Source organism: Camelus dromedarius, chromosome 18, assembly GCF_036321535.1.
Source record: "Camelus dromedarius isolate mCamDro1 chromosome 18, mCamDro1.pat, whole genome shotgun sequence".
Classification (NCBI taxonomy): Eukaryota; Metazoa; Chordata; class Mammalia; order Artiodactyla; family Camelidae; genus Camelus; species Camelus dromedarius.
Window position 1 is genome coordinate 26,543,705 of NC_087453.1, and position 25,274 is coordinate 26,568,978.

At 41.5% G+C, this 25,274-nt stretch overlaps 1 pseudogene; it reads left to right on the forward strand.

The window, feature by feature from the left end:
• The first annotated feature begins 1,960 nt into the window (after positions 1-1,960).
• LOC135318552 (tigger transposable element-derived protein 1-like) overlaps positions 1,961-25,274 on the forward strand; it is a 46,951-nt pseudogene continuing 23,637 nt past the window's right edge.

Consider the following 25,274-nt stretch of genomic DNA (forward strand, 5'->3'; position numbering starts at 1 on the left):
GTAGACACCAGGTCAGTGAACCTGGGTTCAAATCCCATCCCAGCTCTGTCTAGCAAGCTGGATGACCTCGGGCAAATTCACCTTCCAGAGCCTCAGTTTCTTCATCTGCGAAATGGGGTTAACAATACTGGCTCTTTCATTAGGTCAGATCATTTACAAGCTCAGATCACTGAGGTGAAACACTACTATATTTCAGGAGTAGTCAGACTCATTAAAGATCCATTCTTATAATTCTTAAGTTTATCAAAGGAAGCTTTTCCATGGAAAGGCTTATAAAACAAGTTACTTTTGTACTTCAGCCTTCATTTGTTACTGCTTAAGATCTTCAAGAAAGTTTAGCAAGAAAATTATAGGCCTCAGTAATTCTGTCGGTTCTTTGTCATTAGGTATTTTGTCATCAGACTACTACACTTTGTCATCAGGGCACGCTACATCATAGAGTCTAAGAATGTTAATATGTGAGCCATCTCACTTAGCAGGAGGGTTCTTAGTGAATGAATTGATCAATTAGGAATGCTTTCATCTGCAAGTAACAGAAAGATGCGACCAGCAGGGTCTTAGTGATAAGGATGTGGAATTATTTTACATGCCGAGGAGTCTAGAGATTGGTAGACCAAGAATGGTGTTATGGTTCAAAGATCAGAGTCCTGGGGCAATTTGCATCTTCCTATTAGTGTGCTAGGTTCTCAGTATTACGCTGCTTATCGCATAGTCACAAGGTGGTTGCTTATCTCGTAGCTCTGGGACATTACATCCTCATGGTAATCACATTCAGAAAAGTTGTGGTAGGAGAAAAAGATGCTGTGTTCACCAAGCTTGCTCTTTATATCTCAGAAGGGAAGCCCCCAGTAGACATCCTTCACGTCTCACTAATCAGTATAGGACATGACACTTCTAGACCCTTTTGCTTCATCCTTAAAGGAAATGATCACCACGCTGACTATAGAGCAATCACATGAACTATAGAGGAGCTGACTATAGAGGAGAGAAGCCTGCATTCCCGGAGATCAAGATCTTGTTTGCTCTTAAACATGCAACCAGGATTCTTTTAGCAGGTAGGAAGTGCACCTGTGTTTGTGCGTGGAGCCACAGCAGGGCTGGCAGTTAGGCAACAGAGGGCCTGAATGAAGACTTTGGATAGGATAGTGTTGGCTAGCTTTCCTGGAAGGGACATTTAAGAGATGATCTGAATCCCTCCAACCTGATATGTTAGAGGAACAGGATTGTATCCAGGGTGGCTGGGGACGATGGTAAATGAGGCTGACAGGTCGGCAGGGCCACGGTAAGAGTTTAGATCTCACTCTCAGTAAAACGGGAAGCCGTTGGGGGTGTTTTAAGCACAAGAACGACAAGATCTGATTTAGGTTTTCAAAAAGATACTTCTGGCTTCTGAGTGGTTAATGAATGGAGATGGCAGGAGAAGCAGGGAGATGGATTAGGAAGCTATTCCAGGCCCCTAGGCAGTCGAGGGTGGAGGTGCGGGCTAGAATGACATGGTAGCCAACCTCCACCTTTGCCCCCAGTGAGCCCCTCCTCCGGGGACAGGCATCTCTCCTTTTACTGCACTTTATTGTACTTTGCAGATATTGCATTTTCTTAACAAGCTCAAAGTTTGGGGCAGCCCTGCATCAACTGAGTGTATCAGGACCATTTTTCTAACAGCTTTTGCTCACTCTGTGTCTCAGTGTTACATTTTGGTAATTCTTGCAATATTTCAAAATTTTTCATTGTTATTACATCTGTTATGGTGATCTGTGATCGTCCTCTTTGACGTTACTATTGTAGCTGTTTGGGGGCACCATGAACCATACCCAAATAAGACAGAGAACTTCATCAATAAATGTGTGTGTGTTCTGACAGCTCCACCAGTCATCTGTTTCCCATATCTGTCCCTGTCCTCAGGCCTCTCTATTCCCTGAGACACAGCAATATTAAGACTAGGCCAATTAATGACCCTACCATGGCCTCTAAGTGTTCAAAGAGAAGGAAGAGCAGCGTGTCTCTCACTTTAAATCAAAAGCTAGAAATGACTGAGCTTAGTGAGGAAGACACATCAAAAGGCAAGACAGGCCAAATGCGAGGCCTCTTGCCCAAAACAGTTAGCCAAGCTGTGAATGCAAAGGAAATGTTATTGAAGGAAATGAACTGTGCTACTCAGTAAACACATGAATGGTAAGAAAGGGAGGCAGCTTCATTGCTGACATGGAGAAAGTTTTAGAAGTCTGGTTGGAAGCTCAGATCAGCCACAACATTCCCACAACAGCCTAACCCAGAGCAAGGTCGTAGATCTCTTCAACTCTGTGAAGGCTGAGGGTGGCGAGGAAGCTGCAGAAGAAAAGTCCGAAGCTGGTAGAGGTTGGTTCATGAGGTTTAAGGAAGGAATTCGTCTCCTTGACATTAAAGGTGAAGAGCAAGTGATGATGCGGAAGTTGCAGCAAGTTATGCAGAAGATCTAGCTCAGGTCATTCATGAGGATGGCTACACCACAGGAGAGATTTTCAATTCAGACACAACAGCCTTCTATTAGAAGAGAGACCATGTGGGATTTTCATAGCTAGAGAGGAGAAGTCAATGCCGAGATTCCAAACTTCAAAGGACGGGGTGAATCTCTTGTTAGAAGTTAACATAGCCGGTGACCTTAGGATGAAACCAATGCCCATTTAACATTCTGAAAACCCTAAGCCCTTTAGAATTATGCTAAATCTACCCTGCCTGTGCTTTGTGAATTATACCACAAAGCCTGGATGACAGCACATCTGGTTTATAGAGTGGTTTACTGACTATTTTAAGCCCTCTGGTTGAAAACATGGTTTACTTAATATTTCAAGCCCCTTGTTGAGACCTATTGCTTAGAAAAGAAGATTCTTTTCAAAATAGCACTGTTCATGGACAATGGACCTGGTCCCCCAAGAGCTTTGATGGAGATGGACAATGAGATTCATGCTGTTTTCATGTCTGCTAACACCACATCCATTCTGCAGCCTGTGAGTCAAGGACTCATTTCAACTTTCAAGTTTTATTATTTGAGAAATACACTTTGTAAGGTTATAGCTGCCAAAGACAGTGATTCCTCTGATGGATCTGGGCGTCAATTGAAAACCTTCTGGAAATGATTTGCCATTCTGGGTGCCGTGAAGAACATTTGTGATTCATGGGAAAAATGTCAAAACATCAACCTTCACAGGAGTTTGGAAGAAGTTGATTCCAACACTTATGGATGACTTTGTGGGGTTCAAGACGTCGGTGGAGGAAGTCTCTGCAGATATAGTGGAAAAAGCAAGAGAAGTGGGATTAGACACAGAGCCTGAAAATGTGACTGAGTTGCTGAAATTTCATGATGAAACTTTAATGGATGAGGAGTTGCTTCTCATGGATGAGCAAAGAAAGCGGTTTCTTGAGATGGAATTTACTCCTGCTGAAGATGCTGTGAAGACTGTTGACGTGACAACAAATGATTTAGAATATTACATAGACATAGTTGATATGCAGGGATGGGCTTTGAGAGGATTAACTCCACTTTTGAAAGAGGTCTGCTGTGGGTAAAATGCTATCAAACAGCCCTGTGTGCTACAGAGGATCTGTTTGTGAAAGGAAGAGTCAATCCACGCAGCAATCTTCATTGTCTTATTTTAAGAAATTGTCACAGTTACCGCAAAGCTCAGCAGCCACCGTCCTGATCAGTCAGCAGCCATGAACATCAAGGCAAGACCCTTCACCAGCAAAAAACATTACAACTAACTGAAGCTTCAGATGATGGTTAGCATTTTTCAGCAAATAGAGCATTTAAATTAAGGTATGGACATTGTTTCCTTTTTAGATCTAATGCTATCACACACTTAATAGACTACAGTACAGTGTAAACATAACTTGTATTTTTGGGAAACCAAAAAGTTTGCATGACTCACTGTGAGAGTCACTTTATTGTGGTGGTCTGGAACCAAACCCACAAAATCTTCCAGGTAAGCTTGTATTGACACCCTTTCACGGTCACCTCCCACATTTCATCAGGGTTAGTCAATGTGACCAGTAGAATGTAGCATATAAGTAATATTCTGTTGCTTCTGAGATTAGGTTATAAAAGACTGTAGCTTCCATCTTGGTCTCTCTTTCTTGGATCTCTCCCTCTGAGGGAAACAGGCTACCATGTCGTGAGCTTCCCTAAAGAGAAGCCCATGCAGCGAGGTACTGAAACCTCCAGCCAGCGGCCAGTGAGGAACTGAGGCATGCCAGCAACTACCTGAGGGACCTCGGAAGCTCATTCTTCCCCGGCTGATGTGACTGCCACCTGGCCCACAGTTTGCAACCTCATGAGAGACCCTGAGCCGGAACCATCCGGCAAAGTCCATCCCGGATTCCTGATCCTCAGAAACCACGTGAGATAATAAATGCTTATTTTCGTATGTTCTGAAATCATTTATTATGCCAAACAGATGATAAATAAAGGTGGTATCAGTGGAGATGGAAAGAATTAGGATTTTAGAGAATTTGATGCTGAGACAGGAGGAGAGGGGGGAGAGGCACAATCATTAAAAGAACGACACAGCAATTAGCACCAAGATGGTGGAAGATTCAACTCCCAGTAGACCTTGACTTGCAGTAAACACTCACTGAAATACAACAGCTGCTCACTGCCACTCCCGCAGGTGCCCTGACAGTTTCAAGGCTGCCCATAAAAGGTCAAAAAGCGGGTGATGGTACAATTCCTGGGAATCCCAGCCCCTTCCCCAAAGTATTTGGAATAATCCTCCCACTTGTTAGCATATGAAGTTACTGGGCCGGTAAAACAACCCCCTACACCTCATGGCCCATCTCCCCTTTCCTAGCTGACTCTGCTTTGAGGCTGCCGCTCTCCCTTCTGAGTAAGATGGCCTGCATTCTGTTTATGGAGTATCTCTTTGAATACATCGACCCTTACTCAACTATGGTTCACTCTTGAATTCTGTCCTGCATGAAGCCAAGGACCCTCTCTTGGTGGGGCACATGTCAGGGTCTCAACCAAGACCTGGGACACGGACATCGTCTCACACCCCATTTTCTTCCTGTATCAATGCCAAGGGATTCAGCAAGAATTCCTATATGAAGAGTGAGAGTAAAGAGTCCGATCCAAGTTAGCTTCCAGAATTTTCCCTTGTGCAACAGTGGGGTTTTAATGCTGTTTACTGAGAAGAGGAAATTCAGAGAGAAGAGTAGGTCTGGGGAATGTAATTAAGAGTTTGGCTCAAGTCATGTTATGTTAAGGATGCTGATTATTTCTCAGATGGGCAGTTGGCTATGAATCTAGAGTTCTGGGGAGAAATCAGAAATGGGGAAATAGATTGAAGCATCTCTAGACTATAGGTGGCATTTAAAGGCTGTGGAACTGGATGCGGTAACTTAGACCCAGCGCACAGAGAAGAGAAGGGTGCGGGGAGTGGCCTTGGGCCCCTCAACATTGCTGTTTTTATTGGGAGCATTGACTAGGGAATGAACAGTGAATATCTCTATTAAAACACAGCTCATCTTACAAATTAAAACTGAGGATACATGTTAAATGTTAAGTTGTCCGTGCTGGGCCCTATTCAGTATTGGGCATTCCTACTGAAGAAAGCTTTTAACTCTCTTTATGATGTGGCATTTGTGCACAGTGGGGGGTGTCTTAAGATTATTATGGGATCTTAACTCTTCAGCTTCCTGACACTGGCCATACTTTCATTTGCAACCTTCCTATTGTGTGACCATAAATTTACAAGTTAGACACGTGTAGCTGTGCCTGGCGGCTTCCAGTGTGTCTGAATTTCCAAGGAAACATGTCCCATGGTATTGGCTTTTTATGAGTGTGGAGGAATCTAAGGAAAGGAACTTCCATTTCATATTATACAGCACATTATAGCTCGGTATGTGCCTTTAAAAATAGATTTGCTTTACGTCAGACAACTTGCTTGTTCTGAGTTTTCTGGATGTGTTTTCACATACATATATACTTCTGAGGACTCTTTTTATAAATGATGCAGTGTTCCAGAACCCTGTTACCCTCAGGCTCCTTGGAAACAGGCAGAAGAGGTTATCCTTTGCCTTGAGGGTTTACTTACAGAAAACTAAATGCAATCTCATTTGCGGCCAAGTTCCATTGCACTGAAAACGTTTAGTCTTCAAGATGCAAAATTAATATAGCAAGATACAAAATTATATCTCCAGGGATCAGAAGGAGGTCAGAAGGAGGCACGTCCATCAGACCCCACAGAGAGAAAGGATGATGGCTGGTGACTGAGTCCCTTGTGTTGGTGAAGTAATGGGACTGAAACATACCAGGACTTCTTGAAAGTCACGTGTGAATAGGATTTATTCCCCCTTTGCTTTCAGGACTGTTCTTTTCCTATCTCAGGGAAGAAGGAGTTCCCGGGGTAAAAAGATTCCTGATTCCATCTTAAGCTTGCCATTTGAATACCCCCACCACCATGCCCTATGTGTCAACCATGATATGCCACCAGCAGGTGGCAACAGCGAGTGCAATAGAGCAACAACAGAAAAACCACGCCAGGTCAAGATCTCTGCAGATAACCGGGAGGGGGGCATGGCATTGTATGCTGAAGACAAAAGACTGCTATTTATTTAGTAAGAAATGTGTTTTAGCACTCTATCTCTCCTCTCAAAAAGCCCATTTTTCTTTCTTCCATCAACATAGATTTGTACCACAGCTTGGTTATTCTATTAACCAGAGGAAGGTTCTTTTAACAGCCTGTAGATCTTTCCCTTTACGTCAAGGGAAGGGTGCTTTGCCAGCGTTTGTTGGAGTTCTCATTTTCTGACTTGCCTGCCCCTATGGGCCTCTTAAAACAACTTTGAAAGCAAGGGGCAAAGAATAATGTACTAGTTAGAAGACTTAGCAAACGCTAACCAATTTGACCCTGTTAAGTGAAGTATCAGAGAGCTAGGAAGGGATGACTGGGTTATTGCCAATACGTAAGAACAGCAGAATCCATTGGTTTTTAAGGCTGGCAGCAGGTGTGGTCAGTGAGGTTCACTGGCATTGGCTCCCCACTGGTTGATGAGAAGTCCCACTTCTTTATGGGTACCATCTCGGAGAGGGGGAACTGTACCCCTGCAGTGGCCTCTCTGAGTTCAGAGCTATTGTCATGACAGCCAATACAGCAGAATGGATATTATTGGGCTCAAGGTCTCTCTCAGGTCCAAGGAGCAAGGTAATTTGAGTAAAGGTCAACTGGGGGTGAGTGTTCTCGAGGGAACATCTGTTCTATAAGGATGCAGACCCTGGGAAGGGCATCCTTTGCAGGCTGTGGGTGGGACCACCCGTAATGAATAAGGACGTGCTCGCCCTGTGCTTGGGTCTACTGTGAGCTCCAAATTGTGATAAACTTAATAAGTTAGTGAGACCTCAACCATCCTAATGCATCAAGGAAAACAGATACAGAAATGTGAGAATGTGGTTGCAGGCACAGCCTTATCAGGGCAACTCTAAAAAGGACATTTCATGTTTCCCTGAAAGCAGATGTGTGACAATTTTGTAGAAACCTCTTGCCTCCATTCCACTTCAAATCCGAACCGTCAGTAGCTTCCTGAGATGCAATTCGAGTCTCCCATGAAGGCTCTTTCCACTTCACTTGCTCTTGAAGACCAACAACTTGTCATGTTTTTAAGGAGGTGGGGGCTGTACTTACTGCGCTACCTGAAGAAGCTCGTTAGAGGAGGTGGAGCTATGGCTTTGGTTTTCCTGTAACTGACATTTAAACCGCTTATAAATCACAACATTTCTGCATTTCCATTCAGTCATCTGTCAAATAGTAAATATCAAGGTAATGACTCTGCCTTGGATACACTACAGGATACATAACCGTAACTAATTATGATCATTACCTATTCATGTGCTAATTGTTGGACCATGTGGCTTGGCACTTCACCCATCTCTCTTGGAGAAGAGCCAGCGTACCACCACCACCATCACCTCCAGGGTCCTGTACCATCTCGCTTCCTGACCTCTGACCTCTGACTCTCCTTTCACGTGTTCATGTCACATGTCACCACACTGGGCTTCTTGCTATGTCTTGAGTCTGCTGGGGTCTCTCTGCCTGGACCGCTCTTCCCCCAGATGTGCACATGGTGAAATTTCTCACCACTTCCCATTATGTGCTCAAATGCTATCTTCTCAGAAAAGTCTACCTGGGCCACACTTTAAAAAATTGCATCCTGCCCCTACTCAAACTCCTAACGTTACTGATAACCCATGTCTGGTTCTACGTTTACCTATTAATTATGATTATTGTCTGTCTTCCCCAACTAGAATCTAAGTTCTATGAGTGCAAGAATTTTTGTTTGATTTTTTTTCTCAATGAAATATTCCAAGTAACTTAAAGGTGTCCCACATACAAAGGGATTCAATTTAATATTTGGTAAGTAGATGACAATACAGCAGTCCTGCAGTGAGTTACACACACATCACACACACTCATACACACTCACACACACTTCCATAAAAGATTTAGATTTGTTTTAGATCTTGATGAAATTGGCAAATAACTTATTTTGTATTCCCACTGTAAAGGTAGCACAAATAAAACTACTTAAATATGCATTTAGGTGAGGTGGCTAGGTTTTTCTCCCTGTAACTATTTTTGTAAAAGGAAATACTTTTGTATTACAGAAGAAGTGTACTACTTAATACTTAATGCAAGTATTTTTGGGGAGTATTACCTTTCTAGTATGAAATGACTATGAGATTGTCAGTATGACTATGAAAAATCAAAATATAGGGCTATTTCACAAGATAAATATGGTTTTTTAATGCTTTCAGTATACAAAGTAATAGTAAGCAGGCTATTAAGCTATTCCAAATCAAAACTCTGAATGGATACATAAAGATCAACTATAATGAACATACTGTATGCAGTTGGGTAGTTGTAAGTGTGTTGGAAAACAATTTGCTATCTTAAGGAAATCTGAACACCTCCCACTCCACTTTTGCTTGCGTTATTCATTTGTTTAAACAATCTGTTTTTATAGGAATGATAGAAAGATAATAGAAAGGTAAATTGTAGAGACGCAGACAACAGACAAAGTTGTCTTTGAATTGTCACAAATCATAAATCACAAGGAATCTTAATTAATGATATTCTTTTTCTCCTGAAAAAGTGTTACTTCATAATATAAATGTCAGGTATTTTGCTTTGGTGGTTACTTTTGCCCTATTCATATTCACACGTCTTTTATCCAGAATCCTTCCAAATACGGCATTCAGAAAATGACTGAGCCACAAAAAGTGTAGGTTTTTGTTTTGTTTGCAATGGTTACAGAGGTGAGGGAGGACTTCTCAGCTCTACTGAGTTCATCCGATACCTGGCTTGATTTTCTCGGTTTGTAGCTGGGCATTGTGTCTAAGAAGCCCAGCTACTTTCGCTGGGTGCTTTGCACCTTCTCCTGTTTGGAGGGGGAGGTTCTAGAGTTTCTGTGTCTTCTGCAGCTGCCTCAGGGTGGCCATCTGGCCTTGGCTGGATCACTCTCGCAAGGCCTATTTGCCCAAACAGGGCATTACACAATTGCACATTTACAGGTGTTAGAAAGTTCTTCCTCATCTACAGCTAACATCTGACTCCCTGGGGTTGCCCCCATTGGTGGTACATCTGTCTAATGATGTAATAAGGTCCTATCTACCTCTTTCTTCCCCCACATGTCAAGATCCTTTTCTCAATAAAGTAAGAGTGACATTATTCCTTAGGTTTTTCTTCCCCCAACTAAATATATCCATTCCATCAATATGTTTTTAAAAATATGGCCATTGCACAGAAATAAACCCACACACCTATGGTCAATCATCAGCGAAGAAGGCAAGAATACACAATAAACAAAAGACAATCTCTTCATCAAGTGATATTGGGAAAACTGGAGAGTGGCATGTAAATCAATGATGTTAGAATACTTCCTCATGCAATACAAAAATCAACTCAAAATGGCTTGAAGACTTAAATATAAAACATCACACCATAAAACTGCTAGAAGAGAACATAGGCAAAACATTCTCTGACATAAATCGTAATAATGTTTCCTGAGGTCAGTCTCCCAAGGCAAAAGAAATAAAAGCAAAAATAAACAAACAGGACCTAATTAAACTTATAAGGTCTTACACAGCAAAAGAAACCATAAACAAAATGAAAAAAAAAACCTATGGAATTGGAGAAAATATTTGCAAATAATGCAACTGACAAGGGCTTAATCTCCAAAATATAAAAACAGCTCATACCACTCAATATCAAAATAAACAAACAACCCAATGAAACAATGGTCAGAAGACCTAAATATACATTTTTACAAACAAGACATACAGATGGCCAACAGGCCCAACATTGCTAATTATCACAGAAATGCAAATCAAAACTACAATGAGGTGTCACCTCACACCAGTCAGGATGGCCATCATTAAAAAAGTCTACAAATAATAAATGCTGGAGAGGATGTGGAGAAAAGGGAACCATCCTACAATGTTGGTAGAGTGTAAATTGGTGCAGCCACTATGGAGAACAAATGGAGGGTCCTTAAAACACTTACCATATGATCCAGCAAGCCCACTCCTGGGCATACATCCAAAAGAGACAAAAACCCTATTTTGAAAAGATACATGCACCCTCATGTTCATATATCCTTCACTATTTACAGTAGCCAAGACAGGGAAGCCACCTGAATGGCTATCAAGAGATGAATGGATAAAGAAGATATATATATATATATATATATATATAATGGAATACTACTCAGCCATAAAAAAGAATGAAATGACACCATTTGCAGCAATGAATAGACCTAGAGATTATCATACTAAGTGAAGTAAGTCAGACAAACAAAGACAAATATCATGTCACTTATATGTAGAATCTAAAAAAATGATACAAACAAACTTATTTAAAAACCAGAAACAGACTCACAGACACAGGATACAAACTTATGGCTGCCAAAGGGAGAAAGGGAAAGGGATAAATTAGGAGTATGCGATTAAAAGATTCACACTACGCTATAAAAATTAGATAAACAATAAGGACCTGCTTTATAGCACAAGGAACTAACTTAAATAACCTATAATGGAAAAGAATCTGAAAAAGAATCTATATATTCTGAATTACTTTTCTATACACCTGAAACTAACACAACACTGTAAATTAGCTATTCTTTGAAAGAAAAAGAAAGTGACTAGTTATATGCACGCACACACACACACACACACACACACACACACACACACACACACACACACACACACACACACACACAATAGTTCATGTCATCATTTTTTGGTGGTTTACCTCTTTCTTACATGTGATTTTGTACTTCATGCCTCCGGCAAGAAAAATTCTCTAGTTGGTAAAAAGTCAAAGGGAAAAGGAAGAGGAATTTGCTTTGCAGAGGTTTTTGTCCAGGCAGCTTCTCAGGGACACCCATCATCTGTACAATGAGGCACAAGACTATCTCATGGTGAAATCTATGCGGGCACCCGGTTACTGCTGTTTCCCCTTTCAGGTCAGATTCTAGACATTCTTACTGACATCATTGGTCCTCAAAACATCCCTCAGCCTGATCATTGCTTCTACTGTTCTAGGGAGGAGAATTCTGAAGTACAGATTGACCAAGAACCTATTCAAATACTATGCACATCTAGCCAAGAATCAAGCCCAAATCTTTGTACCTACATGGACAACTGCAAGGGAAGGCAAGTGGAGTGTGTGTGCCTGCAACAGAGGACTGCATTCCTGTCAGCAGTGATGACTTTAACCCTTAGTTGGGATGCCTCAACTTTTTAAAATTGATCAAAAGCAAGGGGATGCAGAGGAAGTTCGCTACCTTGGCAACGTCTTTGATCCTCAGTTGACCTCCAGATCCTGGATTGCTTTGAGAAATAGCTGAACACTTAGCAATGATTAACAAGATATCACATACCCTTGCTGCGTAACAGGGAAAAGCTAAACCAAAATACAAAACCCTCTAACGAGACATCAACACAGCATACTTAGACCAAATGTTCCTCTTTGCTATTTCTGAATAAGCCAAAGTAACACACGGTTAATGGGATGTTTTAGCTGCGGAGACAGCATGTTTTTGCACCCAGGACTTTGAGACTTTTGGATTTGCGGACATTACCCTGACCACTTTGTTCTGTAGGTTGCTATCCTAAAGCTTCAAATACACTTTTGAGGTGATTAAAAAGGTGCTGACCCAATTGAGAGGTGCATTAATTCCTCTGTTTCAGAGTTTTGAGAAAAGACACTAGACATGGGTTCCTGCTTGGAAATTTTAGTTCCTGATATAAACATTTAAGACCTGGAAGATGCCTGAGCCACCTCTGTCTTGTCCAAACCAATCTTTATTTTCCTAAGAGTAAAGTCTCAGTTTACTTAGGACCATGTGTCAGTTTGCCTAGGTCAGTCCCAATGTATGCCTGTCATCCCTGTGTAATTATAACAGCACCTCCTCTTACTCTCAGAGTTTCTGGTTTAAATGATAAATTATATAATAATGAGAGAACTGAACCTTAAGTTTTGAAAGAGCTGAACAAGTTTTTAACGAGATCAAACTAAGTTTATTGCAAAGTTTAGAGATGAATCCTTCTAACTTCCCGACCAGGGTTAAACTTGTCACACTGATGCCATTCGCCATCAGCGTCATCTGGAGATTGCTGGAAACAGTCAGGAGATGCCAGAGTTCCTATGAGAGCATCCAAACTCGATCCTGTTTAATTTGCTACAGTGAGTGATTGTGGAAGAAACTGAGATGGAAGGTGGCATCTAAAGTTTACCGTGATATGGAGGAGGCATCAAAAAAGTCTTTTCTACTGAGGCATTGACTTCAGAGAGTCTCTGTTTTCAAGCCACTATGAAGGAAGATTAAAGTTTACAATCAATTGATCGGAACTAGTCCTGCAGTTTAATCACACAATCAAATCCTGAACCAGAAATCTTCCGGGGAGGGATGAACTGCACCACCCTCTTTCATTTGGAAAAAAATACCTAACTGGAAATAGATGGGAAACTAACAACAGGGTAAGAAAATAGAGGAAGGTCAATGAGTTTAAAATCATAAGGAATGCATCATGTCAGTCAAGGAAAATTTTGTCTCAACAACTGCTTAAGCCAAGGTTGGAAGAATCCAGCTGGTGAGAATGAAGTTATGCATTGATAAGCACCACAGAAATTAGACTCACCAGGACCTTCTGAAGGTGGAGTTAATAAGAATTTCCAGGAGTGTAATTTCACGTACTTCGAGCTTTCCAGGAATAATTAGATCCAAATGATAAGACAGGAGATTCTTATTCCCTGCTTTTCTTTAGCAACAACAAAATGGGAAAATACATGTTAAAAACAGAATTCTGTGCAAGTAGAATCACCCTTGCAACTGGAGCAATGGTGTGGTGAGTCACCATTTTAAATGACTTGTCAACTCTCAGAACCCTGTGGTTGCTATGAATGACAGCGCCTTTCCTGGAGCATGCCCCGGAGATAGTCTGCCCCAAAGAGCACCGTTTTTTCCCTCTGCCTTTTAAGAGGCCAAGCATTCAAAATGCACTTTTCCTTTGTGCACCTGCAGTTCTGAGTCAACAAAAATCACCAACCCAGGGTGATAAGCTCCATATAAATAATTAATGACATGGAACTAATTACTCCTGCATTAGGCCACCTGCACCCTCAAAGCTCAAGAGCTCCAGGTGTGAAAATTGCAGGGGCAACTAATTGTGAGCTGCATTTCATCACGTAAACCCCGCAGAGGGGGCCCTGGCTGTTTCCTGCTCAGGTGTTTTCAGGGTTCAGCAGGCCGAGCCTGGGTGGGACCAGCAGCATTTGTAACCATCTCAGAAGGTAAACCAGACGACACAGTGGCTCTTGAAAACCGAACCCTTAGAGGCCACCAGGAGGTAATAGGGATTAGGTTTAATTAGAGGAAAATATGCCTTGAAGGATATGGTTGGAAATTGTCCCTTGAGGTATGTGAAACCTCCTGTTACAACCCTAGTGAGAAGGCTACACTCGGGAGCTCTGGGGCTTCTGTTTGATTATTCAGCTAGAAGATTTCAGCATTTCACTCTCCAAATATGTGAATTACTGTAGATCTATACAGGGGAAGTGTTTATTTTGGTGGGGGTTTTGCTTTAGTGCATTGGTGTTCTTCCTGTGTGTGTGTATATGTGTGTGCAGAGAGTCTGTTGGAGATACAGACTCTCCAACAAAGATCTTAAAATCTTTTTTTAAAGAAATCTAAAGTGAAGAACTCTCTGCTGAGTGAACACGAGGAGAAGCTCTAAGGTTGCCTTGTAGTTATTATTATTTTGTGTTGGCTTTGGAGTGAGGAAGAAAAAGAAAACAAAAACATGATTAAACTACTACCAATTTCAAATTCACATTTGATTCTATTTGAGGCAAAGCAGAGTCTGAAGATCCATCTCTTCATGGGATGATAAGTTTCTTACCAATTATTATTCCCATTTCATGGTTTGAAGGTGAGATGAAGAAAGGACCACTTATGAAATGATAGAATGAAGGCATCTAAAGGTACTTGGAAAAAAAAATCCCAGCTGGGTCTGTCCACCTGTGTGTCTCCCCTTCTGCACAAACACACACACACAAACACAATTTGACATGAATTTAGTCGTAGAATAGAGTGTTTATTGTTTTCATCTTGTAAGTATAAAAATTGTAAAAAACCTGCCTCTTTTTTTGGCTTAACTCCCTTATCCATGTCTTTTCTGCCCCTTAACCCTGCAACTGAGGTTAACAACATACAGTATTCACTATACTCACTATTATATTTGAATGTATATTTAAATAAATAGTGGTCTCTAATATTTTTTTAGTTAATAGACTTTTTTGAGTAGTTTTAGGTTTCCATACATATTGAGTGGAAAGTACAGAGAGATTCTATATATCCTTCAGCTCCTTTTCCCTGTGGGTAACATCTTGTATGAGTGCAGTTCATTCGTTAAAATAAGGAGTCAGCTCCAGTACATCATTATACATTGTTATTAACTGAAATCCATGGTTAGTTTCTCTCTTGTGCTGTACAGTCTTTGGGGTTTGACAAATATGAAATGACATGTATCTACTATAATGGTATCATACCGAAGAGTCTCACTGCCTTAAACTCTCTGATCATGTGTTGACAAAAATTGGATCTATGTTGCATCTTGCGTTTCTCTCAGTAGCTTTGAGTCACCTGGCTGGGTGGCTGTGTCTCACCCCTGTTAATGGCTGTGTTGTTTTTCACGGGATGACTCTGCCCTGGTTTATTCAACATTCCCCCACGCGGAGTAGAATTTGCATTATATCCTTGTGCATACAATGCTTTTACACCTACAGGACTAATTCCTAGGAGAAGGGCTGCAAGGTCAAAGGCTATGTGCACTATTAATTTTAATAAGCATTGTCACATGGCTTTTAAAGATATCTACATCAAGGGACATTTCTGTGAGCCATGTGAGTACTTTTTTTGGGCTCCAATCCCCACCAGGAACAGAGTTTCTTTGTTTGTTTTAACAGCTGGTATTTTTAAACACTTGGTAATTTTCATTTGAGAAGGATACATAATGTGCTAGTTACTTACGCTGGCTCTGAATTCTGCTTGGGTGAGAGGTCTGGCTCTGCCACTTACTGCTCAGCAACCTCTGGCAATTCACTCCACCTCCCAGCGCCTCCGTTTCCTCATCTACAGGATGGATGGTAATGACTCCACTACATCATAGCCTTGACTACATGACAGGGCGATGAGACAAATGATGCACATGATAGGCTTCACTCATGCCTGCCTTAGACAAAGCATTCAATGAATGATAGCTTTTATTATTAGTGTGTTATACACTCATCATCAGACTTTTGGAGCAATATCCAGGAATATTGATTCATTACGTATATTCCTGGATGAATTATAGAATTTTACCAAACCTGACTATAATTAGATGTGATAAAAAGCAGGTGCAAATGTTCCCTTAATGGCAAACCACAGAATATAGTGCCCGCAAACAGAAGGCCATCTCTGATCACCATTTCTCTGCAAATGTGCAAAGAAGAAAAGAAATTAAATAAAATCCAGGATGTCATAGAACCTTGCTCTGTACAAGCATAAACCTTTGGAGTGGAAGCTACCACCTTGGCATATCAAATTTATTCAAGTGTTATTTCTTCTTTTCCCATATTTAAAAATTCGATAGAGAGGGGAGCGTATAGCTCAAGTGGTAGAGCGCATGCTTAGCATGCACCAGGTCCTAGGTTCAATCCCCAGCGCCTCCTCTAAAAATAAATAAACCTAATTACCTCCCCCTGCCCAAATAAAATAATTAAATAATATAATAATGAATAAAAATAAAAATATTAAAAAATAAAATGAATATTAAATACTTAAGTAGTATATTTGTCTTCAGGTTTTATTTTCAGTCCTCTATGTAGGCAGTCTGCAGATTGTGCCTCAGGGTACGTTCTGTGCTCCCTATGATTCTTTGGGCCTAATACTGTTTCCCTGACTCTTATCTTATCACATGCTGTTTCTGCTACTCACTCACCAAAAATTATTCCTTACTGGAAGCTGGGAGCATCTCTGGGAAGAGAGGAAGGAAGAGGGAGTGGAGAGGCAGGTGGAGGGGTGGGCGGGGACGCGTCATCCTTCAGGACCCTCTGGGCCGATGGCAGACAGGTGTTCTACTCTAGTCCCAGGTGGGATGGTCCCACACTCAGGGGTAAGGCCTTATGAGAGGTTAGACTGTGAACGCCTTGATGGGGCAGCTTCTGGTCTGGTGCCGGTCAATGTCTAGTTAGGCAGAAAGCTGGTTATACTGGATAAAGGCCTTGAAAATCGTGAGGGTTTCTGCTTGTTGTCTGGGGGCCTCTGGTCTATACAGAGGCAGGAAATGTGGCTCATGAACTGAATGACCACCTGGGAAGCACACCCTGCTACTTGGGCCCTCAGTCCTGAACCCAAAGTCAAGGGATGTGTTCTGCCCAGGAGTTTTCATTAGCCGCTGTGACTAATGCCACATGTTGAAATATCCAAGACCTTTTCACTGTTTCATGGGATATGTGGAAGTGAGTACTCTAATCAAAATTGGTATTGACTTGAAAAATCAATAAAGTGCAGTTTCTGAAAAATAAAATTGAAAATTAGATGTGTTTCTTTAAAACGTCTAGCTATTTCTGGTATGACTCCAAACCCGAAAGCAGTATGTTATATTTTAAATTATTAATTCAGGGACACCCACTGAATGCCCATGGGATGTGAAAAAAAGGGCAACCAAAGTCTAACAGGCCTGATCTAATTCCCCTCTATGCTTACCACCCAGAATGAGAAACACAGCGTTTGCTAATAATTTTAATACATATAAAGCTCTGAGCAAGTAGTATGTTTGACTCTTAGTGAGTGTGAGAAGAAGGAATAACTTTTGCTTAGAAGATCAGCAACGGTGTCACGTGGGCAGAGAAAGGGGCCAGACTTTGAATGATGGGTATGATTCCAGCGTCGTCAGTGAGAGCGATGATGAGTGGGAAGGCTGAGGGTGAGGCATGTTCTACAGAGAGTGAGTAGATTGCTTCAAATCCCAGATGTGTGGGGCCAGTCTTCATTTCAAATATTCCCTTTCATTGTCTTTTCATCCAAATTAATTCGTGAATCAATAAAAAGGAAAAGCCCTTGCATCTCCACTCTGGGCTGACAAAGTTGGTTCACCCGAGTCCAAGAAAAATGCAGGAAGTAACTCTTAAATTGTGGAGAGACTGTAATGTTCAGCATCTTAAGCAACAGTAAAAGAAAAAAAAAGTAGACTTCGATTCTGGAGTCCACAGGGAATTATTAAAATGTTTTGAGTAGGCATGATGGTGGAATTGTCAAAGATGAGACAGTCCCTAAAAAATTCACAGGAAAAAACAAGACTTTCCAATCATTTATATGGAAGGGACCATGAAATGGGATAAACCTCACTTTCCTCTGTTTCTAAGAGTATAACTTTGGGAAAGTTTCCTTATTTTTTAAAATAAAAATCCTAATAGAATCCATATTATAGAGTTGCTTAAACAAATCTGTGATCTAAAAATTGTAGTTATGTTACTAGGAAAATATTTCTGACAAGAAAGCCTAGGTATTCTCACTGAGCTGCCCAAGACTGTCCCACTTATTGGGGTCAGCATATCAGAGGTAGAAATTAAAATCAGCATGAAATAGTGGGTAGGATTTTGCCTTGTTTCCCCGTTTGTAAATTGCCTATAGACTTGCCTGGATGGTTTATAGAAGTTCTGGTGGTGAAGGAAAGAGAGTACAAAGAAAGAACAAGAATGCTAGGGTGGGACATCCTGAGCCAAGGGAGAGAATTATCACCAGGGAAATGATGTGTGATCAGGGGACGGGAAGCCGGCGGAGGAAACCTGCCCTGTGTGTGGACTCACTACATGGCTTATTTTGGAAAAGATGTGGAAAATTACATGCAGAGTTGGAAAATGACTGTCCCAGCTATGATTCACTGAAGAAGTCCCTCTCAGCATCATCGACCCTGGCATTTTTTCAGAGGTCAAGTTTACACACAGTTTATAAAGTTGTAACATGCGGTTGAAAGTTTCTCTGGCATATTTAGAAATGTCCGGGAGGGCACTTCTCACCATTTCCCTCTGCCTGCCTTTGGCTTATGCTTATGTTTTAATGCAGTAAGTATTTATTGTGCTTAGAGCAGAGAAGGGCTTTAGTTTTGCAGGCTATGGAACCGCAAATCTGGAGCCTTCCCCCATTAGTTCCTGATGTGTCTGCCGACTGGTTCTCACCTGGTCAGTTTTAAAAAATGAAGAAATGTCTGCACCATGGACTCTGAGAACACCGTTCATGTGGCACGTCTCATGGGTCGTCTTCGTTTCCTGGGTCATAAATGAGGAGAAAGTTTTTCAAATGCTCTGAAGGAAAATCCTCAGGTTGGCTGTATTATGGAATCCCACCTGGCTGCTTCTTTTCCCTTGTGATTTGGTACCATGTAAAGGAAGGTCAGTGCTCCCAAGGACCTGTCTCATCCATAGGGAATTCCAGTGGCTACCATGCTCTTTCTTAATATCTGTGTCTGTTTAATATTTGCTTGTTACCCCTGGAGCTCATCAGAATGAATCTCTTCTCTCTTTAGTATTAAGAGAGAATTGATTTGGACTACGTTGTTTCCATATTTTTCCTTTTGGTTTTTCTTTTACGAGCTAATCCTACCGTAGTCTCTTTAGTAAATTCTCATGTGACGTGGTCACGACTGTTTTCTCTTTTCTCTTTCCAACCCCTGAAGTCTGATCTATCGGTCACAGTCTAGTGCTATGTCTTCAGGATAACTTATCTTAATAGGTATTCTAGGCTTACACATAGATGAGCAAATAATTAAAAAAAGTTAGTTTCCCTCTGAAAATGAATGTGTTGACGTGTGGAGCTGATAATTTCAATGAACTTGAAGACTTTCTTAAGGAAAAGTGTTTTGGCACAATTTGGAGGGTTTGCCCCTCTGCTTTCCAAAGAGGTAGCTGGTGACCAAGTCAGATTTGGACATGCTTCAGATTTTATGAAAAAGGAATTTCTAGCTTTGGGGACAAACTTGTTTTGTGTTATTAATTCTCTTACAGCAGTATCAAAGCCTACCCCTTCATTCATTTGTTCATTAAACATTTACTGACTGCGTGATACACGTTGCGGGAGAGAAAATGGTAAAGGATGAAGGAAGTTACCAAAAGCTCTCCCGATTTCAGATGGTTTTGCTCTGCCACTGATACCACCCATTACTCCATTCAAAGTGCTTTCACATGCACTATGGTATTTGAATCATGGACTCTGGAGGAACAGAGAAGATGGGGTCTCGGTTGAGAGCTGAGGTACTTGAACCCCAGAATAATAAAGCCATTTAGCTCTGCTAACAGCTGGTGACTTTGAATCCAAAAATGATGTGAGGCGGTTTAAAAATCACAAATAAGTTATTCCTCATATATTTGATAGACTATGTCACTCTCCATAGGGCTTAGAGACTCTTTCTGGTGTTAACTAGAGAGGGACATCTCTTAGGGAAATGCTTCAAGGCCATTATTAAACTTCCTGATACTTCTGAGATCACAGCACATATTTATTATAATTTAGCATCAAATTTATCTGTAGGATATTTTTCTCGCCACCGCAACGTTGGGAACAAAGACAAAAACCCAGAGGGAATCATAAAATCTCTTGCAGCAGCCAAACAGATGTTACAAGTTCTATAATTGAGTTTTAACAAGAGGACTTTGCAAATTCAAGAAACAGCTACATGTTTATGCATTATCCTTAAGATAGAAGAGAATAATTTAATCAGTTTTAGAAAGATGGCTAACAGGTATATCTTTCAATGATACTAATAGAGAGAAATCTTCAGTTAGGTGGAAAAATTACTAAATAGAATGACATTGGGTACCTGAGCTATTACTATGAGCTATTTAGTGGAGCATGAAAAAGTTGGATTTGAAATTGAAGACAAATTTGGAAAGAGACAGTGATTAATAGAGGCCTAGGGTTTTAGTTTTTTTTTTTTTTAAAGTAATATTGTTAAGTAAAAGGACATTTGAATGTAAGCCTTGAGAACGTGCCCCAGCCCTTTGAAGCTGTAATTCAGGCTCGCGGCTATGTGATGCATGTCTTCTACCTCCTTTCATTACCACTTCTGGACCCCATCATTAAGCACATTATTTAGCAGTATAGGTCAAATTCTTTTCAAACAAATGCCACTAAAATGCACAAAGATTCCCAAGTGTCATTGATTTTACACGGCGTTGCATACAATAAAATTTCAGAACGATAAAATAACTTGGTTAAACATGAGAGTTTATTGTATGAGAGAATTTGGACTGTGCCCAAGTTATCTGAAGTTTAATACTGTTATCCACCTGGATTGAGCCTAACTTCCCGTGAGCTTTGGCACTGAGGTAGGGGGTCTTGAGCTAATTAGTCACTTCTTGCCGGAGGCCAGGGATTAAATCAGGTTTCCAAGAAACTGTATAATTCCATAGATCTGTTTTCAAAGTCTTGTACCTCTCGTCAGTGTCACCCATCTGCAAAGTTACATGGTATTTTTCCACCAGTATTTGACTGCCTGGGTGTCAAAGGAGAAGAACGTCTGGTTGGATTGATCTAGGGTTTGGAGGTGCAGAAAAAAGGACAAGGCAAGAAAGGAGTTAATAGGTAAAGTGGAAGCTGAAAGGCCAAACCAGGATAGCTAGGCTGCTTGGAAAAGGAAGCCAGGAGGAGGCTCTTGGAAGGCAGGGAACGGGGAGCAACCAGGCTGGAGGAAAGACTGAGGAAGATGGAAGAATGGGTTCAGAAGGAAGGGTATTTGGAGGTAAAATTTCAGAAGTGGAGCAATCTTGAAATTCAGGCTCTGGCCATGGAAATAGATTGGCAAATGCAGCAGAACTTTAAGTCACGGGATTCAAGCAGATGGAGCATCGTGGGTGTCTGATAATAGCTGCGTCATTTACTTGCATGTTGCCAGCTGATTTAAGAAGACTGCGGCCCGGGTACTAAAGACTTCAGTGGATGGAGGGAGTATCCTGGGAGCCAATAAGTATCCACCCTGCTGGGGGATGAGGAGTGATGGAGTTAGGTGTCATGAAGCTTTGTGGGGAGGGAGTTTCGCAGGAGGTTGGAAGGCGTTGAGGACCAAGAAGGATGTTGCTGTTGAATTTGCCCACAAGTGGCTGGAGACTGGTCTTCCCTTGGGAAAGTGGCAAAGGGGAAAGGAGTGAGCTTGTGAAGGACAGCTGTTGCTTAGCAGGGGGACACATGTTTGATCTCCACTTTCCTTCATCATTAAGACTCTTAGGGTCTGTTTTCCACATTCAGACTTCTTTCCAGTGTCTATGGCAGAGCGGTCAATGCTACAACCTGTTAAAGGAAGAGATACAGGGGCTCGGTTTTAACGCCTGGTTGGAAATCAGCAGCCGGAGTCGGCAAGCCTCATCCTTCCCCAGAAATGTCCCCCAGCTGTGAGCTCTCCAGTAATCACACGTCGGGTAATGAGGTTTGCTTTTATCTGTACTAAATTTCAGTTTTAAGCTTTATTAATGGACTTTCATTTCGGCACTTGTGGGAAGAGGGCATGGAAGAGGCCTCTTAAATTTTCTCTTGGGTCTTTAATACATCTTCCTTCCAAATAGAAAAATAAAAAGTGTGGGGAGGGTGCAGCTCAAGTAGTAGGGCGCTTGCTTAGCATGCGTGAGGTCCTGGGTTCGATCCCCAGTACCCCCTCTAAAAATAAATAAACCTAGTTACCTACCCCCTACCAAAATAAAATAATACAATAATACAATAATACATAAAACATAGTTACTTTAAAAAAAAAATAAGAATGGGCTTCCTTTCTTCTCCTGTAACGCCCTCTTCATCCATTTCACCCAGATGCTCCCCCTGCACTGTTCCTGAACTGAAGGGGCGCCACTGATGAGTCCTCAAGCTTCTCTGAGCCAGTTTCCTCGTTTTTAAATTGATGATAATCGTGTTATTCACCCCAGAGGGTGGTTATGAGTTATAAGTGGGGTAACATTTGCAAAGTGATGAGAACAGGGTCCAGCAATAATCAGCCTGATGAAAAGTGTCGCTTAAATAAAAATTCTGTGTTAGGAGTGCAACTTGCTGGGAACTTGCCCACGGAAAAAAGTAGCATAACATTGTTGACGAACGCCGTCCCCTGTTAAAGATGCAGGGCTTCTTTTTCCTGGAGCTCCCTGCTGTGGCTCCGCAGCTCTGTGTATCTCCAGCACAATCTTGTGAATAAATGCAACCTCGGTTATCAGCCTTGTAGCTTCCTCTGCCTCTGCCACCGAGGGCCACTATCTCTCTCCTGTCTCACACTTGTTCCAGCCAAAGTCCGTCAACGTCTGAGCAGCGGATTAGGAAGCCTTCCTCTGCTCCGGTGTGTTATCCCACAGCCTCCCAAGCCTAGTGGTTGGGCCATTGAAGGTCCTGAGCTGCTCTTAATTGTCAACCCACTTCCTAACCAAACCTCTAATACAATTAGCTCTTATTTGACTGTCTAAATCTTTGGCTTGAAGCACCCCGGCCAGTTTGGGTGGGAGCTTTTGGTATGAAAGACACCCTTTTCCTGGGAACTCGGCCCAGACAAACCAATTCATTTCACACTTTTTTTTTTTTTTCCCCCAACTTACTACCGCTGGGAAGCAAATCTTTGTTACACCTCGTCTGTTGGGATCGCAGCCAGCGAAGCAGATAGATCCATCTCTTCAGTGACCAGGTCTCTTCATGCTTGTAATGGCTTTTGAGTCACACCTTTGCTTTGAATACCAATTTCATCGCTTCCCTCGCTTGTGGGCAGTTCCTCTGGGCAGAGCAACAACTTGGAAGATGACACTAGTGTCCCTCTTTGTGCCATTTTATAACCTCAGCATTAAAGATTGTTAAGCAAACAAGCACAGCCTGGAGTTTTGTGCTAACATTTTATGACTGCTGAATTCAGTGACCTTCTACTGAGGCTTTGATCTTAATTATTTTAAATATCATAGGGTCTGATTCACAAGGCAGTAACGGCGGGTCATTATTTCTGGCATGATTAGTCTAGGTTAGAAATTAGCTTTGAGGCCCCCCGGCTCTGTGCTCCAATACTTTCTGAAACGGAACACCTGTGTAATGGCTGCACAAATCGTTTGGTTAAATCAGTCTCTAATTTAATGAGCTCTGACTTCACATTCGTGTTGTGATCTTTCAGGGTTAAATACGCACAGCTGGGAGTTTGCCATGTCGTGCAACAGTCTGCACACTCAACTCACGTCACTTACTGCTACCAATTTGTGTAAGAAATCTTTGCGTGGGTCAGCCTCTGTAGATTGAATATCAGCCTTTAAAAGGAGAAAAATAGAAATCCGCAGAAATCTACCTACGTAAAGAGCACAAATAGAACGTCCTCATGATTTATCCTCAGAGACTTTGGATGAAGTCACAAGCGAATATGAGATTTTTAGTATCTACCCCAGAGGTCCCAGATTGTACGTGGCCAATGGCCATTTAGTAAGTTAGTCTTTTATTTTGTGGTCTCTGGACCATCACATCACCTGGGAACTTAGAAATGTAGCTGCTCAGGCCCCACCCCAGGTCTGCAAGATTAGAATCTACATTTTAACAAGATCCTCAGATGATTTGTGGACACAGTGATGCTTGAGAAACACGAATTAGTTCATTCTCCTTAAACTGCTATTAAATTCTGCTTCCATTGTTGATATTTAGGGCGCAAAATTCCTAGAGAGAGCAAATCAAACGATGCTAAAAAAAAAAGTCAATATAATGTGGATCCAGAGAAACATCAGAAAAATCCTGAATCCAATCGCATCTCACCAGGGCCATCCTACCATCTTTTTTTTAAGCCCCCATCACCTCTTGCCTAGATTATTGCAAGAGCTTCTTAAGTACTCTTCCTGTTTCGCCCTTATTCTGATCAAAATTGATTTTTCCCACTGCAGAGCAATTCTTTGAAAGCTTGAGTTAGATCTACCCCTCTCTGCCTAAAACCTTCCATTGGCTCCTAACGCCACTCAGAGTAAAAGCTACTGTTAACATGCAGATGTGGTCTGCTGGAACGTCTCATGTCAATGCACATTCTTAGAATCATGTGGCGTCTTCCTGGAGTGAGTGGCTATTGGACATCACGTGGTGCCCACTTCCTTAGTCGTACTTTAATACAGAGGTACTTTTCACTTTCCCTAAATCTTGGAAACTATTAGAGTGTGTGTGTCACTGAGTTTCCCTCATTGAGCAAGAGAAGGAATTGCTACTGGCTGCCCAGTTCTCCTTTCTCAGGATTCTGGGAAATTGGGTGTGGCACATGTTAAAGGGAGTGAGAACGTCTTGGATGTCTGGTGCCTGGAATCGGTCAGTTGTTTAAACAACCACCTGGGGAATCCTTGTGTGAGGCTGATAAAATTGCACTTCTTGCCCTTCCCTCTTGCTGTACAATTTTTCTTTCTTTTCTTTTTCTCTTTCTTTCTTTTTCTCTTTCTTTCTTTCTTTCTTTCTTTCTTTCTTTCTTTCTTTCTTTCTTTCTTTCTTTCTTTCTTTCTCTCTCTCTCTCTCTCTTCCTTCCTTCCTTCCTTCCTTCCTTCCTTCCTTTCTTTCTTTCTTTCTTTCTTTCTTTCTTTCTTTCTTTCTTTCTTTCTTTCTTTCTTTCTTTCTTTCTTTCTTTCTTTCTTTCTTTCTTTCTTTCTTTCTTTCTTTCTTCTTTCCTCTTCTTTTCATTCCTTCCTTCTTTTCTTCCTTTTTCTCCTCTGTTTCCCTTCATACCTTCCTCAGGTTCC